The sequence below is a fragment of the Carcharodon carcharias genome, chromosome 5 (genome assembly GCF_017639515.1).
Source record: "Carcharodon carcharias isolate sCarCar2 chromosome 5, sCarCar2.pri, whole genome shotgun sequence".
NCBI lineage: Eukaryota > Metazoa > Chordata > Chondrichthyes > Lamniformes > Lamnidae > Carcharodon > Carcharodon carcharias.
Window position 1 is genome coordinate 191,850,569 of NC_054471.1, and position 17,890 is coordinate 191,868,458.

Consider the following 17,890-nt stretch of genomic DNA (forward strand, 5'->3'; position numbering starts at 1 on the left):
CGCCCTTTGGTCCGCATTCAGCACAGTCTCAGCTACAAGCACAGGCACTGTCAGCATCACAAACCCATGCAGCGAGCACAGTACATGAGAGCCAAACAGAAAGGCCACAATCAGCAAAATAAAACAAGTCAGCAAGCTGAACTGTTCAGCCAAGAGGTTGACTTGCGCTTTGGAAGTGACTGGTATATAAAAGTGTAATGTTTCTGCAATACTTTACTGACATCACAAAATGATGACAGCACAAATGAATTGGGAGCAGCAATGAAGCCATATGGCACTCACTAACTGAGCCCTGTCAATATGAACCTACTGTCTGTGGAACATCGAGGAAGAGGAAATGGGGCACCATAAGTTTGTCAGAAGATACTTTTGGGTTGGTTCAAATGAAAAATGTAGGGCTTCTTTGTGGCTGATCTGTGAGGGCCAATGGGTCACAATCAGCCTGAAAATCTGGCAATGATAGACAATGTACCAAATGACGGTTTAGTTTTTATCTTTACTCTTAGAAAAGACGTCCATTTCTGATCAAATGCCCCTCTTGGCTAGTTATACTGAAAACAATATAAAATGTCAACACCTTGCTGTGACACACACAACGAACGCAACCCCCTTGGTTGGATTCTGCTTAAACTTCAGCATCCTGTGGCGTTAGGGTGTAAGGTGGGCTGCGCCTTGTTTTCTCAAATTCTACTGAAGTCACTTAGAATGGGATTCATATTACAAAAAAAGGGCAAGAAAAACAGAGATGTCTTTTTTTTAAAAAAGTTAAAATGGGTGATGATTTTATGAGGGTCATTAGAATGGACGGGTATTGACCAAAAGATCCAAAGCACTCCCGTATTAACACAATCCTATCATCTTGAGGGAGCACAGCAGATTTGTTTCTCCTGAGCTGCAATGTTTAAATGGAAACTTTTCCAAAACAATGGTTGCTTTCTTATCCCAATTTTGCAACACCAACTCTCACCAGCCCTAGGTCCTGCTGCTAAACGAAAACAAGGCAGTTTGAGTGTTGTACCAGCTACATTTGCCTACGTTATATGTCCTGCTTATCCTCACTATTCATTCCTCTTCTGTGAAACGGCTCGGAACATTTTCTATGTTAAAGGAGTTGCAGTGAGGGGAACTGATCAGCCAGGACCAATCCTGTCCTTGGTCAACACCCAGACATTTGCACTTCCAATAGGGGTCACTGACTAGTAATGATGAACAGAAGGCTACATAACCTCTGGGTTCTGTGGACAACTGTTGCCCTTTAACCATCCCTCCATCCTGAGGCCATTAAGTCATCTGGGGCCTTAACGTTTTTGTTAGTTTGGAATGGCTGTTAGGGACTAATACTTTTTTTTTTAGGCAAAACAGCAGAATATCTACCAAGTGAGTCATCCAAGCTGCATCAATACTTTTTGGTTTGCTCAATGGGTATCTCTTTAAACTGATCTAAATGTTTGCTCACACTAATTTCCTGTAACCCTGATGTAATTGTGTTTGGATTGGTAGTGCGTTGGTATCACTGTATGCGGTTCAGTGCATTATTTTGTTTTATAATAAGCCTATGAAGCACCTTGAGATGCGATTACTTTAAAGATGCTATAGCAACACAAGTTATCACCATTGAAACAATATTCAGTTTTGTGGGGTGGTAGCGCAGCGGTTACGTCACTGGACTGGTATCCAAAGACATGGGTCAGTGATCTGAAACTCAGAGTTCAAATCCCACCATACCAACCGTTGAATTTAAATTCAGCTATAAATAAATCTGGAATACAAAGCTTTATCAGTAATGGTGACTACGTAACTAACAGCATAACGTAAAAACTCATCTGGCTCACAAATGTCCTTTAGGGAAAGAAATCTCCTGTCCTCACATGGGACCCCTGCCCCACAGCAACATGTTCAACTCTTAACTGCCCTATTGAGCTACTCAGTTAGGGATGGGTAATAAATGCCAGCAATGCCCACATCCCATGAATGCATAAAAAATTTGAATATCTTTGATATCCCCAGATATAATTGTGTAAATACGTGGTTGGCTCATTGCGTAGGTCTATAATCGCACAGAATAACATGATAATTTCAACAGGCACTTTTTCCAAGTGGATCCTTGAGAGTTGACAGCATATAATTACACATTTAACATATGGTGAAAATAGCAAAGATAAAGTAATTGAAATATATACATTAAAAAGGCAAGGGGTTTTATGGTTAGTTTTCTGAAAAAAAAGCATGTAAGGCCGTTGACCTAAAGTATTGATGCTGTTTCGCTCCTCATACGTGCTGCCTAACTAAGCATTTCCAGTTTTTATTTCAGATTTTCAGCATTAGCAGTATTTTGCTTTTGTAGCACACAGAAACAGTATGCCAGCAAAATGAATAGGTGGCTAGAATGCTTTTGGTACATGTCCCTTAATCTGACATCAGAAAGGCGAAGCCCCAGATGTGTTGCCACAAGATTTAGCTTTAACAGTGTACCAAGTATAAAGCTGCAACACTATCCATCAGGGTTAATAAGATCCTCGGGGGTTCCCTGTGAGTTTGGATGCAAAGCTCTTTAAATAGATTCAAGATGTGGACTCGCCCACTGGAGCTCTCATGATATTTAAAGGTAGTGGTCAGGAACCAAGCTCTGCACGTAGATAGAGGAACGTGCCACAGCACCACCAACAACTGCTTAACTGGTTATTAATCTTGTTTGCTTAAATTGGCTGCTGTATTCAACAAAATTTTAAAAAAACATATAATGTAAAGAGCCAAGGGCATAAGATGCTACATAAATGCAAATTTGTTACAAATGTGAAATTCTCAATTCCAGTGAAGGAAGGCAAGCCAGGGGAGAAAGGAAGACAACAATCAGTGTCATGCACAAAAATAAATAAAACCTGACTAATCAAGCAACCTCTTCCCTCGGTATTGAAAATAAATCTACCCATTTAGAGTGAGATCTTTGTTTTTAAAAAACAATCGAAGATTATTCACTTCAGATGAATTTCTGGCAGAATAGTGTAATTATAGCACAACGAGTTTTATAAAGGCAGGTGCCTAAGTAATGTGGTCACTGGAATTTATAATGGCAATATAAAAATAAGGACAGAGTGTACAATTTTAGAATGGGTTCTGCATACCCAAGTACAAGTCTCCTTTGCCATGTATCCTCACAGAGGAGCCTGTACCTTACATGGCCACCATATCTCTGATCTCTCCCAGCCCAGAGCCGTCCAGGATATCAGCACTCCTCCAATTTAGACCTCTTGGAGCATCCCTGGTTTTAAATCAGTCCACCATTGGTGGCTGTGCTTACAGATGCCAAGGTCCTAGGCTCTGGAATTCACTCCCTAAATCTCTCCAGTTCTCTTTTGTCCTTTAAACCATTTTTTTTAAAAACCTGCCACTTTGACCAAGTTTTGTTCTGTTCTAAATTCTCATGTCAATTTTTTCTCCTGTTAAGTGCCTTTAGACATTTTCTTAGATTAAAGATGCTATATAAATACAAGCTGCTCTTGACATCCTGATGTTTCATTTTCCTTCCCTCCCCATTGTTCTGATGTTAATTAAAAGCTTGTTAATTTTTCTACATCCAATGATGGGCTGTAGCCCAAAACATTATCACGTCCCTATTGTCCACAGCCACAAAATGTTCAACAAAAACAAAAGTAGCTGGAAAAACTCAGCAGGTCTGACAGCATCTGCGGAGAGGAATACAGTTGACGTTTCGGGTCCGTATGACTCTTCATCAGAACTAAGGAAATAGAGAAATGAAGTGAAATATAAGCTGGTTGAGGGGGAGTGGGACAGGTAGAGCTGGATAGAGGGCCAGTGATAGGTGCAGGCAAAGAAGAGATTGCCAAAGATGTCATAGACAAAAGGACAAAGGGGTGTTCCTCCACCTATCACTGGCCCTCTATCCAGCTCTACCTGTCCCACCCCCCTCAACCAGCTTATATTTCACCTCATTTCTCTATTTCCTTTGTTCTGATGAAGAGTCATACGGACTCGAAACATCAACTGTGTTCCCCTTTGCAGATGCTGTCAGACCTGCTGAGCTTTTCCAGCTATTTTTGTTTTTGTTTCAGATTTCCAGCATCCGCAGTATTTTGCTTTTAGCTTAGCACTAAATGTTCAGTTGTGTTTCTCCAACATTTTTGTTCTTGTTATGTGTTACCAAAACATCACTGGGGCTTTTTTGCTTCCAACCTCTAATTGCCCACAAAGTGAATCTCCATTACTGAACATTAATGCTGATTGTCACGATGTCAAGTTAGCTGGGTTTGTGAGGATTTACTCAAAGTGCACAAAATGTTTCAGATTTTCACTGGCCACCCACCAACATGCTGCAAAAGGCAGGCCATCGCTTAAAGGTGACCAAAGACCTCACGGCTCAATTGAATTAATGGAACTGAGGGCTGCTGGCTTTCAAATGTTGCACAAAAGATTTTAACTTCAGTTTAACTTGGCAAGATCAGTCACCCACTCCCTCTGAGCGTGGCTCCGGATAACAACCCCATTCATTGCCATACTCCCCCTCTGATCTCCTAGCATCAGAACATAAGGCCCATTCATCTCTCCCTGCCCAGAGTTACCCTACCCCACCACATCTTCAGAAATCCAAGCCTGGCTTTTAGTTGTTGTCCAGCTCTCAGGAACCCAATTTCTTTTCAGTAGGGCAGGAATAAAACTATACACATAGAAATCCACCAGCCATATCAAATCCACTTGTATAACCAAAAAAACTGCACATTAATTGAAACTGAAGACCAAATAACTTACTGTACATTATACGTAGCTAAATTTTCTATTTTAAAAAGGGCTTGAAAAATGAGTAAGTATAAATAACAGAGAACCAGCTGTCATCGTACATGAAGAACCAGTTCCTTCAGTTCAAGAGCCTGAATTCAGATCAGCCAAAGAAGAAATATCTCTGGTGGCTGTAAACATACAAATTTTCATTCTTAAGCTAGTTCCGAAATGATGTTAGACATCATTATTGCTATAATTTACTACAAGGGCTGCGGCTATGAGGAGCGGTGTGCGCAATTTATGCTAGTGTAGAAAATTATCTTAAATGGACATAGGGATACATTTATACCATCTGTGCAATAAAGGCTGAATAATCAGGAGCTTGATGATCTCAATATTTGGCTCCTACTTCAATATCACTCCAAAATTAACATGCAGCATAATTAACTTTGGCAGTGATTTCCAGTAAAACACAATGCATTAGTGTTCAAAAAAAAAGTCAGCTCCATTCAACTGTATCCAGCTAGTATGGCAATTGAAGTGGCTTTTGGAGGAATGACGAGCAATATAAACAACGTGTTTAACTTAAAAACTGTTCAGCTCTTAACGGAAATATGCAGTCAGTCATACAGATTGCCCACAGGGTGCTGGATTAGCAGTAGAGGTATTGCAACTGGTTTTCACCTGTTGAGTCATACGGACTCGAAACGTTAACTGTATTCCTCTCCGCAGATGCTGCCAGACCTGCTGAGTTTTCCCAGGTTCTTTTATTTTTGTTTTGGTTTTCATCTGACCCTGGCTGGTGAGTGAAAAATCATGCACATTTAAATCCCTTTGTGGTTTCACTCATTCCTGTCCCTTAACTTCCACTAGTCCTACAGTCCTCCCTCCTCTAACACACCTGAAAATCACTTCTTTCATTCCATCGTGGCTTTAGCCACCTCATCTCCACCCCAACCCATCTACTTCTTTGGAATTCCATCACTCAACTCTTCTGCTTCTCCACCTTCAAGATCCTTATTAAATCCTAGCCCTGTTCAGGATCATCTTATTTTCTCTTCCTTTAGCTCAGAATGCTTTGGATTATGCCTCTAAAGCTCTTTAGGATGTTTTTCTACATCAAAGGTTAAGCCGTGGCTCAGTTGGTAGCACTTTCACCTCTGTATTAGAAGATTGTGGTTTCAAGTTCCGCTTGAGAGTTTAGAACAGATTGGCCCAAATCTTCCAATGTGGGGAGAGGCCTCCAACTTAACATAGATCACTAATGCACCTCAGGGCCCTGAGGAAATCCAGGAAGTTTAAAGTTCTGATTGCTGGTTTTACTTTGCCTGAACTGCTCTGTGATTCCAATGACAGTGGAATCAGATGGCACAACCCATGGAAACTTGGCTGTTCGAACTATACTTACCCTGGATTTTACATGGATTTACTTAGAGCTATTCATAGCAGGTATAAAACCAGCAGAACTCTCAGCTGGAGTGTCAGAGCACTCTACAACCCACAGCAATGTTCACAGCACCCCCCCCACCCCCCCACCCCACCCACAACCAAGCAATATTGCTAAGGGGTGAACACTTGTCGGGGAGTGGGAAAGGGGGTTAAACATTGTCGGGGGAGTGACAGGGGCTAGCATTCAGTGGGATGAAGCTACACAATTTCGGAGGTTGACAACTCCTTTTAAAACAATGTACTTCAATGAACTGAAGAGAGTTCTGAAGAAGTCATATTGGACTCGAAACGTTAACTGTTTCTCACCCCACAGATGCTGCCAGAACTGACTTTTTGAAGCACTTTCTGTTTTTATTACAGACCTTAAGAGGCGTGCCTTCAGTCCATGATGAGAAAAGGGGGAGCGGCTGCATTGGAACAACATCTGACATCTTGCCTCCCAAATGTGTTCGCCCCTGCATCCCTGCTGCAGCTGGCTTCAGAAGGCCATTTCAGAGGGCATTTAAGAGTCAAACCGCATTGCTGTGAATCTGGAGTCACAGAGGCCAGACCAGGTAAGGACGGCAGATTTCCTTCCCTTTAGGGACACATTAGTGAATCAGGTGGGTTTTTACGACAATCGACAATGGTTTCATGGTCACCATTAGACTTTTAATCCCATATTTTTTATTGAATTCAAATTTCACTATCTGCATTGGTGGGATTTGAACCCTGGTGCATTACCCTGGGTATCTGGCGAACTAGTCCAGTGACAGTACCACTATGCCACTGCCACCCCATAGTAAAATGGTAAGTAGGCAGTTTAAATCGGAGTCAATGTTGGATGCTCCCTCTCCAATGCTGACCAGAAGATCTGGGCCATAATCTAGGCTGACGCTGCAGTTCAGCACTGAGGGAGCGTTGCACTATCATAAGTGCCATTATTTGGATGAGGCCGCTTAGCCGGGCGCCAAAGATCCCTTGGCACGATTTGAAAGAGAGCAAGGCCAATACTTCTGTCTCAACCAACATTACTAAAATAGATTATGTGATCACTATATTACTGTTCTTGGGGCCTTGCTGCAGGGAAATTGGCTTTTGCCTTTCCTAAGTATAATAGTAACTACAATTCAAAGCACTTGGGGAATCTCCTGAAGTTGTGAATGGTGCTATATAAATGCAAGTTCTTTCTTAAATGCAAATTGTTGTCGCAGTTATGGATATTAAATATCTGTAAATGGAGATGGATGGGACCAGTGGATATATGGCATTTTTTTTAACTTTGGTAGCTAGATTCTAATTGTGTATTTGCTTAGCATAATTGTGACTATGGGGTGGCAGTGGCGTAGTGGTACTGTCACTGGACTAGTTCACCAGATACCCAGGGTAATGCACTGGGGACCGGCAGATGATGAAATTTGAATTTTAAAAAAAATATGGAATTAAAAGTCTAATGATGACCATGAAACCATTGTCGATTGTCATAAAAACCCACTTGGTTCACTAATGCATCCCTAATGGGAAGGAAATCTGCCGCCCTTACCTGGTCTGGCCTGCGTGTGACTCCAGATCCACAGCAATGTGGTTGACTCTTAAATGCCCTCCGAAATGGCCTAGATAGCCACTCAGTTCTCAAGGGCAATTAGAGATGGGCCCAGGAAGCATCCCATGTGAATAAAAAACCTATACTGTAAGGCCTTGTGCCACATTTGACCCTGCATCTCCCTAGCATTGAAGATAAATCATTTGAAATTCAGACAACTCATTTAAATTTGCTATTTTCCCCATTTAAATTAAATGGGCTTGGAGGTTTGAAAAGGGCTTTGAGCACTGTTGCGTCAATGTTGAATAACTCCTAAATAAGAACACCAAGATTACTTAGTAGCTGCAGCTTGAGATATGTGGAACTTAATACACTATACAGTCCAAAAAGAAAAAAAGGCCTGGACACTCCAATCTAGTATGGACTATAGCTGATCATGTCTAGAACAGACTGTAAAATCCAAAAGAGGAGGAAAACATTTTATTCCCAGTACAGACATTTCTTGCCTCAACAAGGACAAAAATTTCGAACGAAGAGTAACATGCAGTAACAGTGTTGGAAGTGGTATTGTCACAATGTACTGACACTAAACATTTCATTTGGTTTAGACTCATTAATTTACCCCCAGGAATGAAACAATTTGGGGACTCTTTCTTTGGCAAAATAGCTTTATTTTCTGTTGCCCAAATAAAATTCCCTTCGAGGCTTGAACTGTAGCAGACCACATTTACTCTTCAGCCTGAAATCTGCAGTTCTGCTCCGAACCCAACAGGTCCTCAGAACAGAAAGTTAGGTCTAGAAATAATTCAATTTACCAGCTGACTTTTGCACACCATGTTAAACATGGTTGAAAGTAGGAACCACTTTGCAACGATGTTAAGAATATGGCCTGACAGCACCCAAAATGCCAGTACTCTCTCAATCAAGCATAAGCATCATCAGAAGCAAAACCTCAGCTCACATTTTTCAACAAAAAACCATCGTAAGAGATCAATTGACAAATAGTTCAGGAAGTGAAACAGAATCAACAGAAATTAGAGTGCAATTGCATCATTATGTTTAATATGTGGACTAACTGGAAAACACTCACAGGTGGGATCGGAATTTTTTCCAGTCTAAGAGCAGACATTTGAGCAAAATGGCACAGAACGCAAAATTCAGATGTTAGTTGAATGTTAAGGATTACACATGTTCTACAGCAATCACGGCAATAGAATCTTACAAGGAAAATAGACTTCAATATATTTCCACTGGCTTAGCATATAACAAGCTTTACTTGGATATTTAACATAAAACTACAGCAACACCTAACTTTGCAAATCAGATTAGTTCGTGGTCAGAATTTCTGGGTGTACTTTAATCAAAGTTTACAATGATAATTCCAACAGCTGGCAACACACAGGTAATATTTAGCTTCTCTTAAAACAACAATGATTGAATCAAAGAGAAGGCAAGCAACTGGCAATAACTTCCACTCTAGTTTTGAGGGTTTCAAATCCAAGTATTTTCTCTGCAGGTGATAAATTTAATCATCTTGTGAAATGCTTTGGACATTATACATTTCAATTCATGAAATCAGATTGTTTCATCAAACTGTGACATATACCTGAAATCCATAATGGCAACTGTTGTGTCTCACAGAGCAACACCATCAACACAAGCAGTATATTTATTTACTGGAATAAATGATACCATGGTATCATAGCTATTTAAGTTAATCAATGACATGTCCACCCACACACAACTTAATATACAAGATATTAAAAATACAATCTGTGGTACATCAAACAATTAATTGGAATAGCTTGGTTCACGTTTCAACTCCAAAATAGTATCTCCAGCAATAAAATTAACACCATCTGTTTAGACCTATCTTAAGCAACAAATAGTGATATTTTAGTGCACTTAATATAGAAGTAGCACAGATCAAAGTATAATTACGCCTATGTCCAATGTTCCAATGTTGACCTGATGAGTCTTTACTTTAAACAGCTTTAATATAAATCCCATACCTTGAGAGAGGCTCCCGTAAGAATATTGCTACAAACACTGAGATACATTGCCTTTTCTACAATGAACTGTGACCTAGTACATTCTCAAGCGGCCTTCCATTTAGCAGCTTTTGCTGCATCATTAGAGTTCCTTGAAAGGATGCATTTTTAATATTTGGACGTTCACTTAAAGAAAGTGAAGAGGAGCCAGGTGCTGAGTTAGGATTCTACTCAACAAAACAAATATTACAATACTGACAGTTTTAGTTAAACAGTGAAGTGTTGTGTTCCAGATTGTTTTTCTCATTCTTAAGAATCTTGAGGATCTCAATTGATGTAGGCTATTTTGTTGGTCACTGAAGAACAGAAGCACAAGCTAATATTTCAGGTGGGATATTTTGTATGAATGTTACGGAACTAATCCTAAGCATTTTCAGATGTTGACTAATCGGTTGCATACTTGAACATTTTCTATTTTGAGATACACGTTGTCAATGTGCTGTATGTTAAGTACAGCAAAACGTAACATAATTGCACTTTCCCAAAATAACTTAGAATCAATGAAAACCCTTTGTTTTACATTGAATCACTGAAAGGATGGAACATCCTATGGGTCACACAAATAATAAATACAGAATTCACTCTGCACCTTTTAATCAACTCAACACCACATAAAGCACAGCACCAATTCCAAGAACAAAATGCACACATCAACCTCTCAAGGAATCTCTTTTTGCTGGTTTAGTTAATAGGCAAACAAAATTAAAGCCCTACGTTGTTAAAATGTATGCACTCTGCCATAATGAATCCACCAACTGCACTGTCCTCCATATCTATTTTCATATTAAACAATAAATAGGCTTGAAGCAATTTTCACAATTTAACTGCTTTTAGAAACACTGTACCCATTAGTAGGACCAATTCATTGGGCCTACGGTATCAATTTGTTTCTATTGGAAGTATACACAAAGATGAGTGCTCATTATACGAGGAAAGATCAGCCCATTTTACTTCTTTGATCTTCCTTAACCCATTGGGATAACTGACACATTTCTAAGGTATATATCTGTTAATATTGCTGCACAGGTGTCTTGCAATCCCTTTATATCTCACCTGCTAGCTATTCCCACAAACTGCAAAGAATATATGTTAAGGTCCAGTATGACCACTTCAAACATACTGAATGGGTAAGCATCCATATATCAGTGTGTCAAGTGCATTGAATGGGCTTTACCGATCAAGTCATAGTTTTATGATTGTGTTCAACAAATCTATTTTTTTTGAGGGTATAACGAGAAGGGCAGATAAGGATGAAGATAAAAGTGAATGTAGTATATTTGAATTTTTAGATGACGTTCAATATGGTACCACAAAAGCGGATGTTACATAGGATGTGGTCTCATGGGATTGGGGGTAATATATGGTATTGGAATGAGGATTGGCTAATGGACAGAAAACAAAGTAGGAATAAACTGATCATTATCAGAGTGACAAGGTGGATCTAGTGGAGTGCTACAAGGGTCAGTGTTTGGGCCTCAGCTACTTACAACTTACATTAATGAGGTGACCGAGTGTGGTATATCCAAGTTTGTGATGATGCAAAGCTATGTGGGAAAATAAACCCTAAGTATATCACTGGAGTTCCTCAGAGCAGTACCCTGGCCTCAAACATCTTCAGCTGCATCAATGACCTTCCCTGTATAAGTCAGAAGCGGGGGTGTTTGCTGAATATTGCAGTGCTCAATTACTTTCCCAACTCCTCACAAGTAGTAGGCTGATAAGTGACAAGTAACATTCAGACCACACAAGTGCTGTGAAATGACTATCTCCCCTTGACATTCAACAGTATGACCATCGCTGAATCACCCCATCATCAACATCCTGGAGGTCAACATTGACCAGAAACTCAACTGGGCTGGTTACATAAATACTGTGGCTACAAGGGCAGATCAAAGGCCGTGAATTCTGTGGTGAGTAAATCACTTCCTGACTCCCCACGGCCTTTCCACCATCTACAAGGCACAAGTCAGGAGTGTGATGGGATACTCTCCCCTTGCCTGGAAGAGTGTAGCTCCAACATCACTCAAGAGGTTCGATGCCATCCAATGCAAAGCAGCCCACTTGATTTGCACCCCATCCACCATCTTCAACATTCATGCCCTCTACCACCAGCGCACCATGGCTGCCATGTGTACCATCTACAAGATGCACTGCAGCAACTTGCCAAGGCTTCTGCAACAGAATCTTCCAAACTGGCAAACTCTACTGCCTGGGAGAATACGGGCAATTAGCACATGGGAACATCACCTGGTGCAAGCTTCCCCCCAACTGACACACCACCCTGACCTGACAATACTGTTCCTTCACTTCAAGTCAAAAACCTGGAACTCCCTAATGAACAGCATTGTATCTGCAACACAAGGGCTGGAGCAGTTCAAGGAGCTGGCCCACCACAGATTTCTTAAGCGATTAAGAGAACTAAACAGGTTATCAACCTGAGGCCTTAAAACTGTTCCTCTCTTCACAGTGCTACCAGGCCTGCTGAGCGTTTCCAGAATGTGTTTTTATTTCAGATTTCCACCTTCTGCAATATTTTGTTTCTAAATTCTCTGGAGTTTAGAAGAATGACAGGTGATCTCACTGAAACGTATAAAATTCTTCGATGGCTTGACTGAGGAGATGCTGGAGAGTCTAAAACTAGGCATCAGGGTCAGGAGTTGACAATATAGTACCGAGATGAGAAGGTATTTCTTCAATCATTGGATTTTGAATCTTTGGAATTATCTGCCTCAGAGGACTGCGGATGCTTAGTGTTTGAGTAGATCCAAGACTGAGACTGGTAGATTTTTGGGCACTATAGGGATGGGATGGAAACATGTGTTGACATAGAAGTGCAGCCACGATCTTACTGAATGGCAAAGCAGGTACACAGGGCCATATGACCGAATCCTACTCCTATTTCTTATGCACGTACAAGGTATTCCACCAAGGAACAAAAGTTGGTTGAATAAATTTGGATACTGCTGAGCTAATAGTGTTATTCTGCCCAACAAGTGTCCTCACTCAGTTCTGTCGAATAAGTATGGAAGTTCTACCATTGCAGGTCCTGGCATCCAGTTCCCCACAACATGCTATGCATCAACATCACATGCTGCGCTTAACAGGCATGAATAATAACTACATGACTTGAAACTTAAATTTCATAGTTAAATGTATGGTACGAGTTCCACAATTTGTTCAGGCCCTGCTTGTTTACACTGATTTCTTCTTGTTTACACTTGTTTTTGCTTTCTGGAGTACATTAATAAGTCTGCCAGAGACTTTTGGTGTAAATAGAATGGAAAAATGCCTTAATTGCATCAAAACTTCACGATAACATTGCTTGAGCAAATTACAGACGCATCCTCCTTCACTTTTATTAAGTGAGATTTCAAATATAAATAATACCCTTTTAAATGAAGGCAATGCATAACGTCTGAAAGGCTAAAATAAAAGAGCATTGTAACTGCCTTTGAAAAGGGCTAGTGTTATTTATTTTGTGCATAATACTACACAGTGCACAAACCCACACTCAAAATTTATTGATGAGCAATAAAATTAACAGTAGCATTAAATAAACCCCAATGAAAGCTCCTAATAAGCAAACTGCTCTTAGAATGTGTGAATATGAGCCTGACACCAGGGGAAGAAAATAGAGTGGGAAATTGAGACCAGTGTTCATGAGAAAGACAGCTGAGAAAGATTGTAGCAAAGAGATCAATAAGTATGTTGAAAATGGAAGATCTTAACATGCACACAAAATTGTTATGCATCGGGATACCTTTAAACATGCTATAAGTAGTCAATATAGGTTCTGAGCTATTTTTTCACACATTTAAATCCATAAAAGGTGTGAATATTAAAGTTGTCTTAAGATGCCTAACTTGCCTCAACTTGTCCGCCTAATAGAACTGAGGTTTGCAAGTTGATCCCCTTAAATACATTTGTAACCAGATTACTGTGCCTTAGTTCTATAGCCAAATGGGCAATCATTCTGATATTATTTTCTTATGAGGTTGGAAATAAAAACCTTAATTTGACTACTCTCAGCATTTATCCAAAAGAGGTGCGTGGGTAAAGTCTCAGCAACCAATAAACTGGAGGCAGATGGAGAGGTTCTGTACTTGTTTAAACAGAAACAACTTCTGCCCCAATTATTGGGAAAACATTAAATTAAGCACTCGAGTCACCGCCATTAGAGTCGGAGCCAAGGGGATGGCAAGAACTTTGGATTTAGTGGCAGCAAAATGGGTTGCCACTTCAGAAACTTGATCAAATAACGGCACATCATCACCTACGCCATTTCTCCCTTTGAACAGCAGGCTTTTGCAAATTATTTCTCAAAATGCATTCCCAATACATGGAGGTGACTTAAGGTTCAAGAGTTCCGGATTGTTCCTCCATTTGTGGCATCGAATCTTATTTATACATGAGGCAACCATGAACATGAATTGTCAATGAGGAACATGAATTGTCAACAACAAATGAATGGTGGTATATGGAGGGGATCATTTCTAAAGATGTACCAAGGGTATTCCTGACCAATTGCTCACTTTCACTGGAAAAATTGACTGTTCAAAAATGAAGTATTTATAGTATACATAAAAAAAACACCATTAACCCTCTCGGCAACTGAACCTGAATTTATATAAAACCTTATGTTCTCAGGGCAGCCCACCACACTACAAAGCATTTACTTTTAGAGTTTAGAAAACTTAAGTAGGCAAAGGTGGCAGCCAATTTGCGCGCAGACAGAGCAAATGGAATAAACTGACTCGTTGACGTTTTTAATAGTGCTAGTTGAGAGGGTATGTTCTGATGCATAATTGGATGATCTACATGAAACTAAATTTTCAATAACTTAGACACATAAAGGCTTGCAGAGGCACTTCACAGAAGGCGGATGAAGCAGAGAAAAATGACAAAGCAGACGTTGATGGAAGAGTTCAACATGAAGATTTTATGGGGTTCAGTCGCAGCAATGCATTTAAAAGAGGCTTCTAAAGTTGAGGAAAGAAATAACAAGGCTATAGGAAGAGAATTTTGGAATGAACTCAAGGCTTTCAGAACCTAAAGCAATTAAATGCAATCCCTAAAGAACCTAAATTAATACTATGAAAGATCGCCCACACTGTCATCTCCCTTTAGGTGTTGCAACATATGCATCCATAAAAGCTTTGTTGCAATGTTTCATTAGCAATGAACTAAAACCAAACCAAACAATGGCAAAGATGGCCACAATAACCATAAGTACTGAAGATACCTACAGTAATACTGAACAACAAAATGCACCAACAGAAAAACAAAAGATAACAGGTCAACAGGAAATTGTTATATTAACTAACTAGCCTTGTTCTGTCACTTTTACTTAAGATTAGAAATTTAAAGCAGCATTTAATACAATCCACACCAAGTCTCAAGTAGAACCACTGTGCTGAGAACAGTTCTTATAGTGCAGCAGGGCTTCAAAAAGTGCTGTGCCAAGGTTGAGAACTGTGAAAGAAATGGAATAAAGTGCAACTGGAAGAAAAGTTTCTTTTTTAATAATGAGAACACAAATCAGACTGTTATTTGATAAAAAAAAACAGAAATGAGAAGCCATCTGCTCCCCTGCTTGACAATCATGAGAAGCAAATTCAACTACGCCACAGTTCTTGACGCTTACATTTCAATCCAGCATGTAAGCGAACAGCTGAGTTAAGAAGGCACAACGATTTTTAAATTAAAGCAATTATTTCAGTTCTCCCACACATTCTATGAAAAAAAGTGTGTAAAATATTTCATTATGCATAGGCAACAGTAAACCAGTGAAAATTTTAACATTTTCAGATACCAATTTAAAAATAAAAACACATGCCCGCGGACACATTATGAGTACAAACGACACCTCACCCACTCATTAAATATTTGGCCTACAGGAAATTCTGCAACAAAGTTCACTCTTAATGGCCCGGAATTTGCAGTTGTAATGACAGCAAAATTGTAAGCTTCACTGCCATTACTGTGTGAAACTGACAACTTCTGGTGCCCACATATGCAGTTAAATGCAGAAGTCTGCAAGTTGCTGTCATGATACCCTGCTTCTTCACAGGATGCACTGTGGTTTCCACAGATGCGATCAGCACAGAATCAGTGATTTGACATGAACTCAATGTTTTACACTCTATGCTCACTGTAAAAACCATTAAATAAGTTAAATGTTGAATGAGGTATAAGTGACTTTTTAAATGACATACTAAATCATAATTACATAGTAATCTGGCCCTGAAAGGCTTTTAAAATCTGGAATGTTGTTCCTTTCATTCCATGATTAAAATTCCATAGATTTTTTTTTAAACTTCGTGCTATTTCAATTTCTACCTTAATCCCACATGCATGTCCAAATCTTTATTCACTCTCTATAAAATGATTAAAAATTGGATTATAATCAGTACTTTTCACTTCTCAATTTGCTGAGAGAGTTCTTCAACGTGATTCGCCGCTCAGTCTGCTTGCTGATTCACTATTTTGGATGCCAGATATCCTCGAAAATAGGCGCTAAATAAAAGTGGCGCTGTGATAGGAGAAAGTGATGCCACACATCCTACTAAAGCTTTCTAAACAGCCTTTCTCCAAGTCAGCAAAAATTCCGGTCCTTCATCGCTGACAACAAAATCTAGGCCTAAATAAACACTATGGATTAATCACTTAGAAATGATTGGAAGATAATAAATTAAAACAAAAATATATTTAGGTATGAAGCTAGTTTCAGAAGTCCTCTCGACTATATCTCTACATAAAATCTGCATTATTTTGGAAGGAGGATTTTCACACCACAGAAATAGGAAATACGGTTTAGCATTAGGTAATTGGCAAAGCGTGCTAGCAGATTATCATATTTTCAACCACTTCAATCAAAATTTATCTTAATAATCTATCTTAGCTTTAGTGCTCAAATAAAGCATGAGTGTGGCAAGAAAAAAATCCAACCAAACACATGTAGCAAGTCATTATTATGCTATCACTTCCACATGTATTGCACTTTGCTCTTCAATCCTCCGAGAATTCGAAAAGAGACGCAGCCCAATTTAACAGAACAATTATAGTGGGCTGGCCGTAAAAGGCAAAGTATAAAATACAGACATCAGAAAAAAAATGGAAATGACAATTACACCCATTACTAATACTGCTACTGCAGGTCAGAAATTTACTAAAATTTCAGCATCCTGTGCCAATTATGTTTCACTTGCCTCCCTAGTGTTAAACTACTAGTTGATCTTCACTTGGCGTACACACAGTGAAATGAGTTAGCATTACTTTATAACCACAGCACTGTTAAAATATCGAAACCAAAAGTATAAATCCATAATTTCAAGGCAGCTGGGAAGATGAGGAATTATCTTCCTATTGCCACATTGAGACCCATGGCAAATATTACATGCAGACTCATCAGTTCCCACCTCCCTAATTGTTTGTGTGTGAGACATGACATGACATGAATCCCTACTGAAATCACACTTGCAGCACTGTTTACAGCAGGAAGTCCTCAGCAGTGACTCCATCCTTTCTCATGTCATCAGAAAAAGTATTCCATGAGTTGTGAACATACCAAAAATAATTAAAGTGGTTTTAAATATCAAAGTAGTTATTTTTGAAACTTGAAAATTAAGTCATATTTGAATATGCGTCACTCTGTCAAACTACCCGAAGCATATTCTGAATGTTAGACTTCAGCGAGTTTTAATTCTGATAGAAAGGCTTCCCCTGCAGTGTCATTCATTCACTCAGCACTGGTTAGAACCTCAATCCCAACATCTCCACACATTGCACAAGAAATACATTCTAGGAACCATTTTATAGAGTGTAATTTTGAACATTCAAAGTCCATCAGACCGGTCTATCAGATCATAGCTACTAAAATAATCAAGCTAACCACTTGAAAAAAAATTGCCTTCTCTGGCCTTTTGTATAATAATTCAGAACAATTTCTGCCCTCATATGTCCTCAGGTGAATGACAGGTTACATCGATCCAGATCAATACTCATGAATGCAATAACACATCAATGAAGTGATAAACAGACACAGTCATGTACAAAGAACCTAGATATTCCCCAGTGACACCCTGCAATCAGCACGGGACTATGAACTGCCCTAAAAATACAATTGTGCAAAGAT

General features: G+C 39.5%; 1 protein-coding gene across 2 annotated transcripts in view; it reads right to left on the reverse strand.

Moving 5' to 3' along the window:
• The window catches only part of selenoi (selenoprotein I), a 73,385-nt gene that overhangs the window by 41,599 nt on the left and 13,896 nt on the right, over window positions 1-17,890 (reverse strand). Inside the window, exon 1 of one of the 2 annotated variants that reach the window (XM_041188013.1) lies at window positions 16,965-17,039. The exons of the other annotated variant lie outside the window; for it this stretch is intronic. The gene's annotated coding sequence lies outside the window, so the exon portion shown is untranslated. Of the gene's footprint in view, window positions 1-16,964; window positions 17,040-17,890 lie in introns of those variants that run through there. 2 annotated transcript variants of the gene reach the window in all.